Here is a 13,002-nt window from a genome sequence, read left to right on the forward strand (position 1 = left end):
GCTCATCCCTAGTGGCCGGCATTGGTCTAATTGACTGATGACCGACCAAAGCCTTGTACACAGGTGTCAGGATCATGACCTATGAGGAGTGGACACTTGGCGCCCTGGGAGTTGTTAGCAGGCACAGAAAAGGTGGCCTTCCAGGTCGGTCCGTGGCCACTGTTATCCTTCCTTATCCAGGTGCAGGTCAGTACTGCTAGCTACTGACTGACGTTTGCTGGGACTCCGTCCGTTCCAGTGGGACCCAGGACCCGGGACTTTCTGTGACGCATCCGTATGCACGGATCTGGACTACTTCTGGCTTTCCTTTGTTTTTTCTTTGCCTGACGTTTGCCTAGGGAAGTTTACCTGGACTTTTGTTTGTTAATAAACCCCTTTGACTTCATCCTCACTGGTCTGTTTCGTTGGTGCCTTGCATTACACTATGGACGTGGCAATACCTATTGTGTATACTTTTCTTATTTATTTAAGTTTTGCACAATAATATAATTTCTGATAAAAAAAAAAATGTTTTAGTGTCTCCACAGTCTGAGAGCCATAGTTTATTTTTATTTTTTGGGCGATTGTCTTAGGTAGGGTATAATTTATGTAGGATAAGATGTTGGTTTGATTAACATTATTTTGGGGTGCATAGGAATTTTTGATTGCTTGCTATTACACTTTTTGTGATGTAATTTGACAAAAAAATTGCTTTTTTTGGCACCATTTTTATCTTTTTTTTTACAGTGTTCACCTGAGGGGTTAGTTCATGTGGTATTTTTATAGAGTAGGTTCATAAAAACATGGCAATACCTAATATGTCTCCTTTTTTATTTGTTTTACATTTAACACAATAAAAGCATTTTTGAAACAAAAAAAAAAATCATGTTTTAGTGTCTGCATAGTCTGAGAGCCAAAGTTTTATTTTATTTTTTGGGCTCACTTTTTGCGGGATGAGGTCACGGTTAGATTGGTACTATTTTGGGGGGCATACACCTTTTTGATCAATTGGTATTGCACTTTTAGTGGTGTAAGGTGACAAAAAAAAGTTTTTCTAGCACAGTTTCTATTATTTTTTTTGACGATGTTCACCTGAGGGGTTAGGTCATGTTATATTTTTATAGAGCCGGTCATTACGGCCGCATAAATACCAAATATGTCTGTTTTTCTATTTTTTTTCTATTTTTTACAATTGTATGCATTTTATTTTGGGAAAGCGGCGTTTATTTTTATTTTTTTACTTGAAACATTTATTAATTTATTTTATTATGAAAAACATATTTTTTAAAACTTATTTTTTCCCCCCACTCTGGGACTTCAACTTCCGTATTGTAATGCATTGGCTGTAAGTGTATTACTCACTGTAATACACTTGAGCTTCCTGCCTGTGAGATCCAGGGGGTTGGATCTCACAGGCTTTCCCGGAAGGCAGCCACGATGCCTAAGCAAGTCAGCAGGCTGCCTTTCATGCCATTAGGACCATGTCACAGCTGCACGGGGACCCGATGGACACACCTGGCAGGATACCGCAAGTGCCGTGGTCAGCAATGACCGTGGCAGTGCAAGGGTTAATGCATCGGCATCAGTGTTTTCACTGGTGCCGGCGTATGCAGCAGGGAATCGGCTGTCAGTGATTGCTGGGTCTGTGCTGCTGATCGGGCGGGTGCAGCTCCTGTATCCGCCTGATCAGCCTGTCGTACATTTACATCACTGGACCTTAAGTGACATCCAGCTGTAACATACATGTACGGTAAGGGTCCTTAAGGGGTTAAAACTTTTTTTTTTTTATTTCAGTTAAGACAGAGAGGAGATGATGCTTGAGGCAGCAGACAGACCATAGTGTTTTGTAGTAGTCCAGTGGTGATGTCATGGGAAGAAGTACATACAATAATTAGGTGCACGCAACATAATTAGGTGCAATCAACATAGAGATGCCATCGAAGGCCAAATCTACTGACTTTCCTTGGAAATCAATGGTCTTCCCTTGCTTAGAGATTACAATGATGCTGATTGTCCTCAACTTGAAAAATATTTTTTCACTGTAATCTCCTTTTTCAGTCACCATGCTTTCGAACATTTCCAGCAGCCATTACCAATGAAGGCAAGTAGTACAGACCACTTCATAACACTTGCCAAACTCCTCTGATGTATGTCGGTAATAGAGCATACATATAGTGTACATTTTTATGATTCCTTCAATAAAGGGGTTTCACTGCTTGATTTCTCTATATGCAGTACTTGTGAGTGTTTCTTCATTGTAACATACTCTACTTGGCATACAATATTATGTCTTCAGAAATTGCATAGAGAAAGCTTTAAAAGGTGAAAAAGTAAAATTTGTTTCTAGATTTCTATTCCACTTCAATGCCTTTAACATCAAATAGGTTCTTATCTTCGTTATCTACTGGGACTAGGATTTAAACTATTAACCTTTTGGTCCATCCATAAAATCATCACAGCAGTAGATGAATTTGGGGCAGCAGTTTTGCCTTTAGCAAAAGCTGCCTTAGGTTTTCAGTGAAGCCTTCCCAGCAGGTTTTAATACATCAGTCAATTAAGGAATACACAGCTCTGAAAAAAGTTTTATGTTTCATTGACTGCAATTTCTGGGAAATAAATTACCAGAATGTTTAATTTACAAATATTTTGGTGCATTTCATTTTTGATGACATGATTTTTTTTCAATGACCTGGAGGTCACAGTTGTATTGATAGTTAGAGCCACGTGAGTTTCATTACCCATAAGAAACTAAAGAAGGTTGCAAAAAAAAAAAAAAAAATATATATATATATATATAATACTTTATGGACTTTTTGCATAAAAAGAGTGAAAACACACTGTAAAATGCAATCAATTTTTTTCTGCCATTGCTTTTGCATTTAAAATTTTGCACCTTTCACAGTACCGACTTTTTCATTCAGTATGACTGTATTGATATGATTACGGTATTTACAAATTTATATTTTTTGTTCAGTGAAATCGCTTAACAAGTTGTGTGTGTGTGTATATACAGTACAGACCAAAAGTTTGGACACACCTTCTCATTCAAAGAGTTTTCTTTATTTTCAAGACTATGAAAATTGTAGATTCACACTGAAGGCATCAAAACTATGAATTAACACATGTGGAATTATATACATAACAAAAAAGTGTGAAACAACTGAAAATATGTCATATTCTAGGTTCTTCAAAGTAGCCACCTTTTGCTTTGATTACTGCTTTGCACACTCTTGGCATTCTCTTGATGAGCTTCAAGAGGTAGTCACCTGAAATGGTCTTCCAACAGTCTTGAAGGAGTTCCCAGAGATGCTTAGCACTTGTTGGCCCTTTTGCCTTCACTCTGCGGTCCAGCTCACGCCAAACCATATCGATTGGGTTCAGGTCCGGTGACTGTGGAGGCCAGGTCATCTGGCGCAGCACCCCATCACTCTCCTTCATGGTCAAATAGCCCTTACACAGCCTGGAGGTGTGTTTGGGGTCATTGTCCTGTTGAAAAAAAAAATAATGGTCCAACTAAACGCAAACCGGATGGAATAGCATGCCGCTGCAAGATGCTGTGGTAGCCATGCTGGTTCAGTATGCCTTCAATTTTGAATAAATCCCCAACGGTGTCACCAGCAAAGCACCCCCACACCATCACACCTCCTCCTCAATGCTTCACAATGGGAACCAGGCATGTAGAGTCCATCCGTTCACCTTTTCTGCGTCGCACAAAGACACGGTGGTTGGAACCAAAGATCTCAAATTTGGACTCATCAGACCAAAGCACAGATTTCCACTGGTCTAATGTTCATTCCTTGTGTTCTTTAGCCCAAACAAGTCTCTTCTGCTTGTTACCTGTCCTTAGCAGTGGTTTCCTAGCAGATATTCTACCATGAAGGCTTGATTCACACAGTCTCCTCTTAACAGTTGTTCTAGAGATGTGTCTGCTGATAAAACTCTGTGTGGCATTGACCTGGTCTCTAATCTGAGCTGCTGTTAACCTGCGATTCCTGAGGCTGGTAACTTGGATGAACTAATCCTCCGCAGCAGAGGTGACTCTTGGTCTTCCTTTCCTGGGGCAGTCCACATGTGAGCCAGTTTCTTTGTAGCGCTTGATGGTTTTTGTGACTGCACTTGGGGACACTTTCAAAGTTTTCCCAATTTTTCGGACTGACTGACCTTCATTTCTTAAAGTAATGATGGCCACTCGTTTTTCTTTACTTAGCTGCTTTTTTCTTGCAGTAATACAAATTCTAACAGTCTATTCAGTAGGACTATCAGCTGTGTATCCACCTGACTTCTCCACAACGCAACTGATGGTCCCAACCCCATTTATAAGGCAAGAAATCCCACTTATTAAACCTGACAGGGCCCATCTGTGTAGTGAAAACATTTCAGGTGACTACCTCTTGAAGCTCATCAAGAGAATGCCAAGAGTGTGCAAAGCAGTAATCAAAGCAAAAGGTGGCTACTTTGAAGAACCTAGAATATGACATATTTTTAGTTGTTTCACACTTTTTTGTTATGTATATAATTCCACATGTGTTAATTTATAGTTTTGATGCCTTCAGTGTGAATCTACAATTTTCATAGTCATGAAAATAAAGAAAACTCTTTGAATAAGAAGGTGTGTCCAAACTTTTGGTCTGTACTGTATATAGATATATATATATATATATATATATATATATATAATTTTTTTTCTATATTCTGAGAACCATAACTTTTTTTTTTTTTTTTTTTTTTCATTAAGGGAGCTGTGTGAGAGCTTGTTTTTGCCAGTGTGCATACAACTTTTTAATCATGTTTTATTTTATTTCTTTTTGAGAAGCAGCATGGGCAAACATAGTTTCCTGCTGCCAGAGGCAAAAAATTTAAATGGTACCCCCATGCCAAATTTGTGACCTAACCCCTCCCCTCCAGCCAGATGTGTAGCTTGAAGACTCTGGGCCCCAGTGCAAAATCTATGACAGATGCCTCCAAATATGCACTTTATATAATACTTGTGTCATCTTATGCGGCACAAATATTGTTGGGCTAGTAACTAACCTACAACCTACATTTTTTTTTTTTCATGTGGCACCTTAGACCTTTCTTTTCTGCCTTTAGCTGAGAGATATAATAAATAAAAAAAACATTGATGGAAAAAATGTAAGTTATAAAAAAAATATATATTTTCCCTTTATCAATTTTTTTAAAAAGATTTTAAGACAAAACATCTCTAAAGCCATTACCAAATGTTAATAATGTGAAAATGAACACTATTTGTGTAATTTCACTATTGGCTGGCTCACTGCCAGACTTCAAAGGACTAGAGCCCAATTTGGATTTTGCCAGCCTATTTGTCTATTGCTGGTACTATGGCATTGCGCTGTCAGTACAGATGTCTTATACTGCCAAAACAGGGGCTCCTTCAAAGTGACTTTTGTAAAGATGCCTCTCCCAAAAAAAAAAAAAAAAAAAACATTTTGGGGAAATTTGGAAAATATTAAGATTTTCAGATTTTTTGTTAACATTTAGTATTAGTATCAAATCGGATATCACCATTTCCAGGCATGTCAAATGGAGATCTGAGTTAATTGAAATTCTAGGGGGTATATGTAAAAAGTCATTTGGTGCAAGAAAGGGCGATTTGGACAAAGTCCTCCTTCAGGAAGAAACAAGGTGGATATATCGCCTTGAGGCCTCATGCACACGACAGTTTTTTTCCACGGTCCGCAAAAACGGGGTCCGTGGGTCCGTGATCCGTGACCGTTTTTTCGTCCGTGGGTCTTCCTTGATTTTTGGAGGATCCACGGACATGAAAAAAAGTCGTTTTGGCGTCCGCCTGGCCGTGCGGAGCCAAACGGATCCGTCCTGAATTACAATGCAAGTCAATGGGGACGGATCCGTTTGACGTTGACACAATATGGTGCAATTGCAAACGGATCCGTCCCCATTGACTTTCAATGTAAAGTCAGGAGTCCCTTTACTTTCACACTTGCGTTCATATAATGCAGACGGTGGCTCCGTTCAGAGCGGATCCGTCTGCATTATATTGTTAAAACATTTCTAAAGTGTGAAAATAGCCTCAGACGGATCCGTCCATACTTTACATTGAAAGTCAATGGGGGACGGATCCGTTTGAAAATTGAGCCACAGTGTGTCATCTTCAAATGGATCCGTCCCCATTGACTTACATTGTAAGTCTGGACGGATCCGCTTGCCTCCGCACGGCCAGGCGGACACCCGAACATAACTTGAAGCGTCCCCATCACCATGGGAACTCCTCTATGTTAGAATATACTGTCGGATATGAGCTACATCGTGAAACTCATTTCCGACAGTATATTCTAACACAGAGGCGTTCCCATGGTGATGGGGACTCTTCAGGTTAGAATACACTGAAAAACTGTGTACATGACTGCCCCCTGCTGCCTGGCAGCACCCGATCTCTTACAGGGGCCGTGATCAGCACAATTAACTCCTCAGGTGCCGCACCTGAAGGGGTTAATTGTACTATCATATCCCCCTGTAAGAGATCAGGGCTGCCAGGCAGCAGGGGGCAGACCCCCCCCCCTCCCCAGTTTGAATATCGTTGGTGGCACAGTGTGCGCCCACCATCGCCCCCCCCTTCCTCCCTCTATAGTTAAAAATCGTTGGTGGCACAGTGTGCGCCCACCATTGGCCCCCCTCTCCCTATAGTAGTAACAACCATTGGTGGCAGTGTGCGGCCTCCCATTCCACCCCCCATCATTGGTGGCAGCGGAGTTCCGATCGGAGTCCCAGTTTAATCGCTGGGGCTCCGATCGGTAACCATGGCAACCAGGAAGCTACTGCATCCCTGGTTGCCATGGTTACTTAGCAATAGTACAATTGTAGAAGATTCATACTTACCTGCTTGCTGCTGCGATGTCTGTGACCGGCCGGGAGCTCCACCTACTGGTAAGTGAAAGGTCTGTGCGGCGCATTGCTAAAGAACTGTCACTTACCAGTAGGAGGAGCTCCCGGCCGGTCACAGACATCGCAGCAGCAAGCAGGTAAGTATGAATCTTCTACTGTGGGGGGGGGGGGAATGGGAGGCCGCACACTGCCACCAATGGTTGTTACTACTATAGAGAGAGGGGGGGCCTATGGTGGGCGCACACTGTGCCACCAACGATTTTTAACTATAGAGGGAGGAAGGGGGGGGCGATGGTGGGCGCACACTGTGCCACCAACGATTTTTAACTATAGAGGGAGGAAGGGGAGGGGGGCGATGGTGGGCGCACACTGTGCCACCAACGATTTTTAACTATAGAGGGAGGAAGGGGGGGGGCGATGGTGGGCACACACTGTGCCACCAACGATATTCAAACTGGGGAGGGGGGGGTCTGCCCCCTGCTGCCTGGCAGCCCTGATCTCTTACAGGGGAATATGATAGTACAATTAACCCCTTTAGGTGCAGCACCTGAAGGGTTTAATTGTGCTATCATATCCCCCTGTAAGAGATCGGGTGCTGCCAGGCAGCAGGGGGCAGTCTTGTACAAAGTTTGCAGTGTATTCTAACTAGAAGCGTCCCCATCACCATGGGAACGCTTCTGTGTTAGAATATACTGTCGGAAATGAGTTTTCACGAAGTGAAAACTTAGATCAGAAAAAGCTTTTATGCAGACGGATCTTCGGATCCGTCTGTATGAAAGCAACCTACGGCCACGGATCACGGACACGGATGCCAATCTTGTGTGCATCCGTGTTCTTTCACGGACCCATTGACTTGAATGGGTCCGTGAACCGTTGTCCGTCAAAAAAATAGGACAGGTCATATTTTTTTGACGGACAGGATACACGGATCACGGCCTCGGCTGCAAAACGGTGCAGGCTATGAGCTGTGCGCTGCGATTGGCCAGCAGTGCAGCAAGGGACACGCCTCCTACAAGAAATCAGTCAGAGGGAGCGCAGACCCAGGAGCCTATACCGGGCGAACGGAGCGGCGCCCAGACTTACTAGTAAGTGCAGGGGGACCCCTGGGCGCCGCTCTGCCCACAGGTATAGTTAGTTTTTAGTTTGTAGAGTAGTGAAAGGTCCTCTTTAAGTTTTATTCATTTTTGTTTTCTGGGACAAGATAGGTTTAGGGCCCTCAAAGGCTTTTTGTCTAATAAATATGATATAACCTTTACCAGATAGGGTCCCCCTTTTCTTTTGCTGTGTAAATAGTAAACAGTGAACAACCAAAAAATTATGGAACACTGTACATCAACCATGGCCTACTTGCACAATAAATTAAATATAGAACTGTGATATACTGTAAATCATAAGTGGAAATATGTTGGTTTACAACATTAGGATAAATTTGTCTGGTTTAGGTCTTTTTTGGAATTTATTTTTTTAAACTTCTTTTTATGAAAAAAAGGAAAACAAAACCTAGGGAAATTAGTTTCAGATACAGAATCATATCCCTGCTCGTGTCAACATTCAGCCACCAGGACGGCATTAGGCTCCTTTCACACTAGCGTTCGCCAGTCCGTTCGTGAGCTCCGGTTGAAGGGGCTCACGAGCGGACCCGAACGCAGCCGTCCAGCCCTGATGCAGTCTGAATGGAGCGGATCCGCTCAGACTGCATCAGTCTGGCGGCGTTCAGCCTCCGCTCCGCTCGCCTCCGCACGGACAGGCGGACAGCTGAACGCTGCTTGCAGCGTTCGGGTGTCCGCCTGGCCGTGCGGAGGCGTGCGGATCCGTGCGGATCCGTCCAGACTTACAATGTAAGTCAATGGGGACGGATCCGTTTGAAGATGCCACAATGTGGCTCAATCTTCAAGCGGATCCGTCCCCCATTGACTTTACATTGAAAGTCTGGACGGATCCGTCCGAGGCTATTTTCACACTTAGCTTTTTTTTTGCCATTTTAATGCAGACGGATCCGTTCTGAACGGAGCCTCCGTCTGCATTATTATGAGCGGATCCGTTCAGAACAGATCCGCCCGAACGCTAGTGTGAAAGTAGCCTTACAGCATGACCCCCAAAGTAACTTCATCACAGTGTAACATCATTTATATTCTCATGTTTCCCTTTCTTTTCTTTTCTTTATTTTTTTCCCCCAGACAAATTAAAGTATATGATAACGCAAATAATAACATTAACCTCCTTCCCTACCCCACCCCCCTCCCATAGGACCTTGCAATTTGTAAGAAGAACCCACTCTGTAATCTCTTGTTTATGGGGTAATATAAATGGTGGAGTTCAGTAAATGGGTAAAAGTCTAGCTCGTGATACTCTAAATTTTCGGTTTACCTAATTTTCCCCCAACTCTAGCCTCCAAGTACCATGTAGTTTGGGTGAATGGCGACATTAGCTCTTTATTTTCTTCTATCGATAGAGAAACTTCAATAAATCTTCGCCATTTTTTTTTTTTTATAAAAGTGCAAATAGATTGTTCTTTATGCCTCTCCATTTCCAACCTTTCCAGGTAAAGCACCTGCTTCATAATACCTATCACCTCTTCCCATGAGGGGGATTCTTTTTCAGCCAGTGTCTTAAGATCACCTTCTTAATGGACATAAGTAGTATATGAACTCCCTTCTCAGATACCCCAGACTCCTCCGAGTTGGACTGTGTATTCGATATGTAGTGAAAAATACATTGAATTGGTTTGAGTAACACCTCTATGTCCCAAACCTCCTTAATATATCTTACTCCCTTCGACCACAACTGATTTAGCCTCGGGCAATCCCATATGCTGTGTAGAATACCCGCTTTAGGCAATTCACATTTAGGACAATGACGCAGATAGTGGGAAGGCGCATCTTTAAATGATAGATCAAACGCATAGGTCGCCCTGTGCATTAAACTCTGTTGCGTTTCCCTCCACTGTTCATTGAATATAGCTTTTCTCACAAATTCATAACCCTCTCATTTTTTCGAGTCATTCTCTCTCCTCCACTTCGAGAAGGCATTGGCAACCACACTTTTATATTCTTGGTGTTCTGAAATTTTGCGGTACAATTCTGACAGAGGGAGCATAGAGTAATTTACCCCCACCAACGCCTCAAACCATGGCATTCTATCCGTTTCCCCCAAGCTTTCCGACTGTGCTCTACAGTAGGACCGTATTTGTTGATTCCGATATAGTGAGAGGCAGCAACATTACATTTATTTCAGAATTCTTCCTATTCTATCAGCTTCTGATTTGAGGCAACTAAAATGTCTCGTAGTTTGTGGATGCCTTTCTGCCGCCACAACTTATACATTTTATTGTCTCTGTCTTGAGAAAAGGCGGACAATGTCCAGAACGGCATGTGGGGGGTGAGGTACATAGGCAGTCTGTAGAGTTTACGTATGGCCTTCCATGCCATTATGGTATACCAAAGTAGGACGGACTGTTTGATACATGGGGGTAAGTCTTTTAACCTGGTGTGCAACAAAGCTGTTAAGTCCCAAGGTGCAGTTAGCGCCTGTTCTATATGCCCTGCAGCAAAATATGAAGTTCCCCACACCCAATCCATGGTATGGCGAAATAATGCCGCAAGGGTATACTGACGAATGTTTGGAAGCTGTAAACCTCCTTCCCACTTCAACATTGTCAATTTTCATAAACTATGCATAGCCTTTTCTTACCCCACAAAAAAGGCATTAAATGCTGACTGCAATTTTGTTATGTCAATGTCCTCAGCAGTAGGGGGATGGTTTGCAAGGGATACAACAGCCGTGAGAAACTAGACATTTTCAAAAGCTAAGCCCTACCGTGTAAGGAGAGAAGTAAATCCTTCCACCTGTCCAATTCTCTGATTATTTTCTGGATCAAGGGAGGATAATTTAGAGAATAGAGAGAGGCTGATGATCGCGCCAGTTCCACTCCCAGGTAAGTTATGTAATCGTGTCGTACCTTGACTCCGCACTGAAAGGATCTGGCTTTTAGATATATTAATTGTGTAGCCCGTCACCATGCCATAGTAAAGCAGGGTATCTAGGAGTTGTTTGAGGTGTTTATCTGGGGATTGCAGAAAAATCTGCAAATCGTCTGCAAAGCAGGCTAACTTGATGACTTCTCCCCCCACCTGAATCCTGTCACGGCCATGGTTTTGGTCGTGACTCCTGTAACCGCATGCAGTTGCCTGCGGTCTTGGTGTTGTTGTCAATCACAGGTGAGGGCTATAGTATGTTGCCTCACCTGTGGTTGCCGCTGGCAACATTGTGTATGTGGCAGCAGAGCAGCCTGAGCGGTGCTAGGCAGCTTGCTGCAATAGGCATGTGGTTGCACCTGGCAACCTCTCTTTATAGGTGTGCCTTTTATCGGTGTGCACGGGGTGTTATATGTGTTGTGTGCACTTTCCCTTTAAGTTGATGTCTTCCCTTCCCTGGTGTTGGAAGGGTTAACTTCCTTCCTAGTGTGTGTGTGTGTGCACTGGGTGTGTCTCACTGTGGGTGTGGCTACTTGGCCCTATAAAGCCTCAGTGAATAGCAGTAGTCAGTGGGGGTTCTTCAGCCATGCTTGCTGGAGACATCCTCCTGGTTACTTACCATCTGCCAGTGAGGGCCACCCTGGTGGTCATAAACGTTATGTCTGGTGTTAGTTTATGGTTTATCTGTTATTGCAGCATATGGTTTACTGGGTTCCCGTGTGATGTCTGTTGTGTGCTGTGTCCTTTGTGTTGGTTGTGGATAGCAGCACTTGCACGTGGGTTCCAGGTTGTGTTTCTGTGGCAGGTAAGTGTGGTAATAGTCTCACTTACCTGTCATTGCCATATGTCTGTTTAGGTTTCCCCTTTCTATGTAGCTTGGCCAGTGAGACTCCTGTTCCTCCGTGTCTAGGAGGAACGGGTCATCTTACCCTGCTCCTAGTCCAGGGCCACCCTGAGGGCGAGCAGGAATATCAGGTTCCGGAGTATGAGCCCTCCTACCTTCAGGGTTGGCTCATACGGATAGGAGACAGGGTCAGAATTAGGGATGTGTAGGAGGTGACCAGCTCCCTAATTCTCTGTCCTGGTCTTGCAGCGACTCCATCTGCTGATACCACATGGCTGAGGGTTTTCCCCATCCTCAGCCATGTCAAATCCCCTCATATAAGTCGGATTGCACCAAGAACCGAGCCAGGGGTTTTAGGGCCAAGTTAAATAAAAGGGGGGGGGGACAAAGGGCACCCCTGTCTTGTCCCCTTCCTGAGCATTATTCTCGAGGACAAAAACCCTGGTGCATACACTTGTGCTCGGGGGGGGGGGGAGGGTCTTCATATATGGCCTTCAGATAGTTACGAAAGTCCCCTTTCAAACCCATGGCATTCATGACCTCATCAAACCAGGCCCAGTTCACATTATCAAAGGCCTTTTTGGCATCTAATGTCAGAAGTGCTGGATTGCCATGGGTTTTGATCCTCAGACTGGACTGGTAAAACTTAGCAGGGTACCCGTCAGGCCCTGGAGCTTTCCTATTTGAAAGGCCTGTGACGGTGGCATTATACTCTGCTGTAGATATCTTCTTATTTAATTAAGCTAGAGATTCTGCCGATATAGATGGCAGGCTAATCTGTTCTCGAAGTTCTTTAGCCCTATCTCCATCATATGGATCTTCACAATAAAGAGACCTAAAATAATCCCCCAGAATTTCCACATCTTCTTCGGGTGGGTGTGAAGAATCCCCTTGGCATCTTTCAGGGGGTGAAAGGGGGGTTGGTTTGTATAAGGTTTGGCCAATTTTGACAGTAATTTACCCGCCTTGTTGCCAAAACGGAAAAAAAATCTGCTTTCCTACATTCCCCTAGCCCTGCTCTCTAAGTAGTAGTCAAAAGTATGTTTTCGCCATCACCTAGAGAACCTTGTTGGCCTCAGTGGGGACTTGGACAAAATCAGTGTAGGCCTATATCAAGGTTTGTAAGGCTTCTACATATTTCCTGTGCACCTCCCTTTTTTTTCCGGTAAAATATGATACTATCCTACCCCTAATCACAGCTTTGGCCGTATCCCAGAACAACTGTGCATCTGATTCATGGGATTGATTGTCCTGTGAATACTCCCACCACAACCCCTTTAATCTGCCCACAAAATCATCAGAGTCTCTGTGACTCTGAGGAGCTGCAGGAGTCCCAAATCA

The sequence above is a fragment of the Bufo gargarizans genome, chromosome 1 (genome assembly GCF_014858855.1).
Source record: "Bufo gargarizans isolate SCDJY-AF-19 chromosome 1, ASM1485885v1, whole genome shotgun sequence".
In the NCBI taxonomy this organism is placed as follows: domain Eukaryota; kingdom Metazoa; phylum Chordata; class Amphibia; order Anura; family Bufonidae; genus Bufo; species Bufo gargarizans.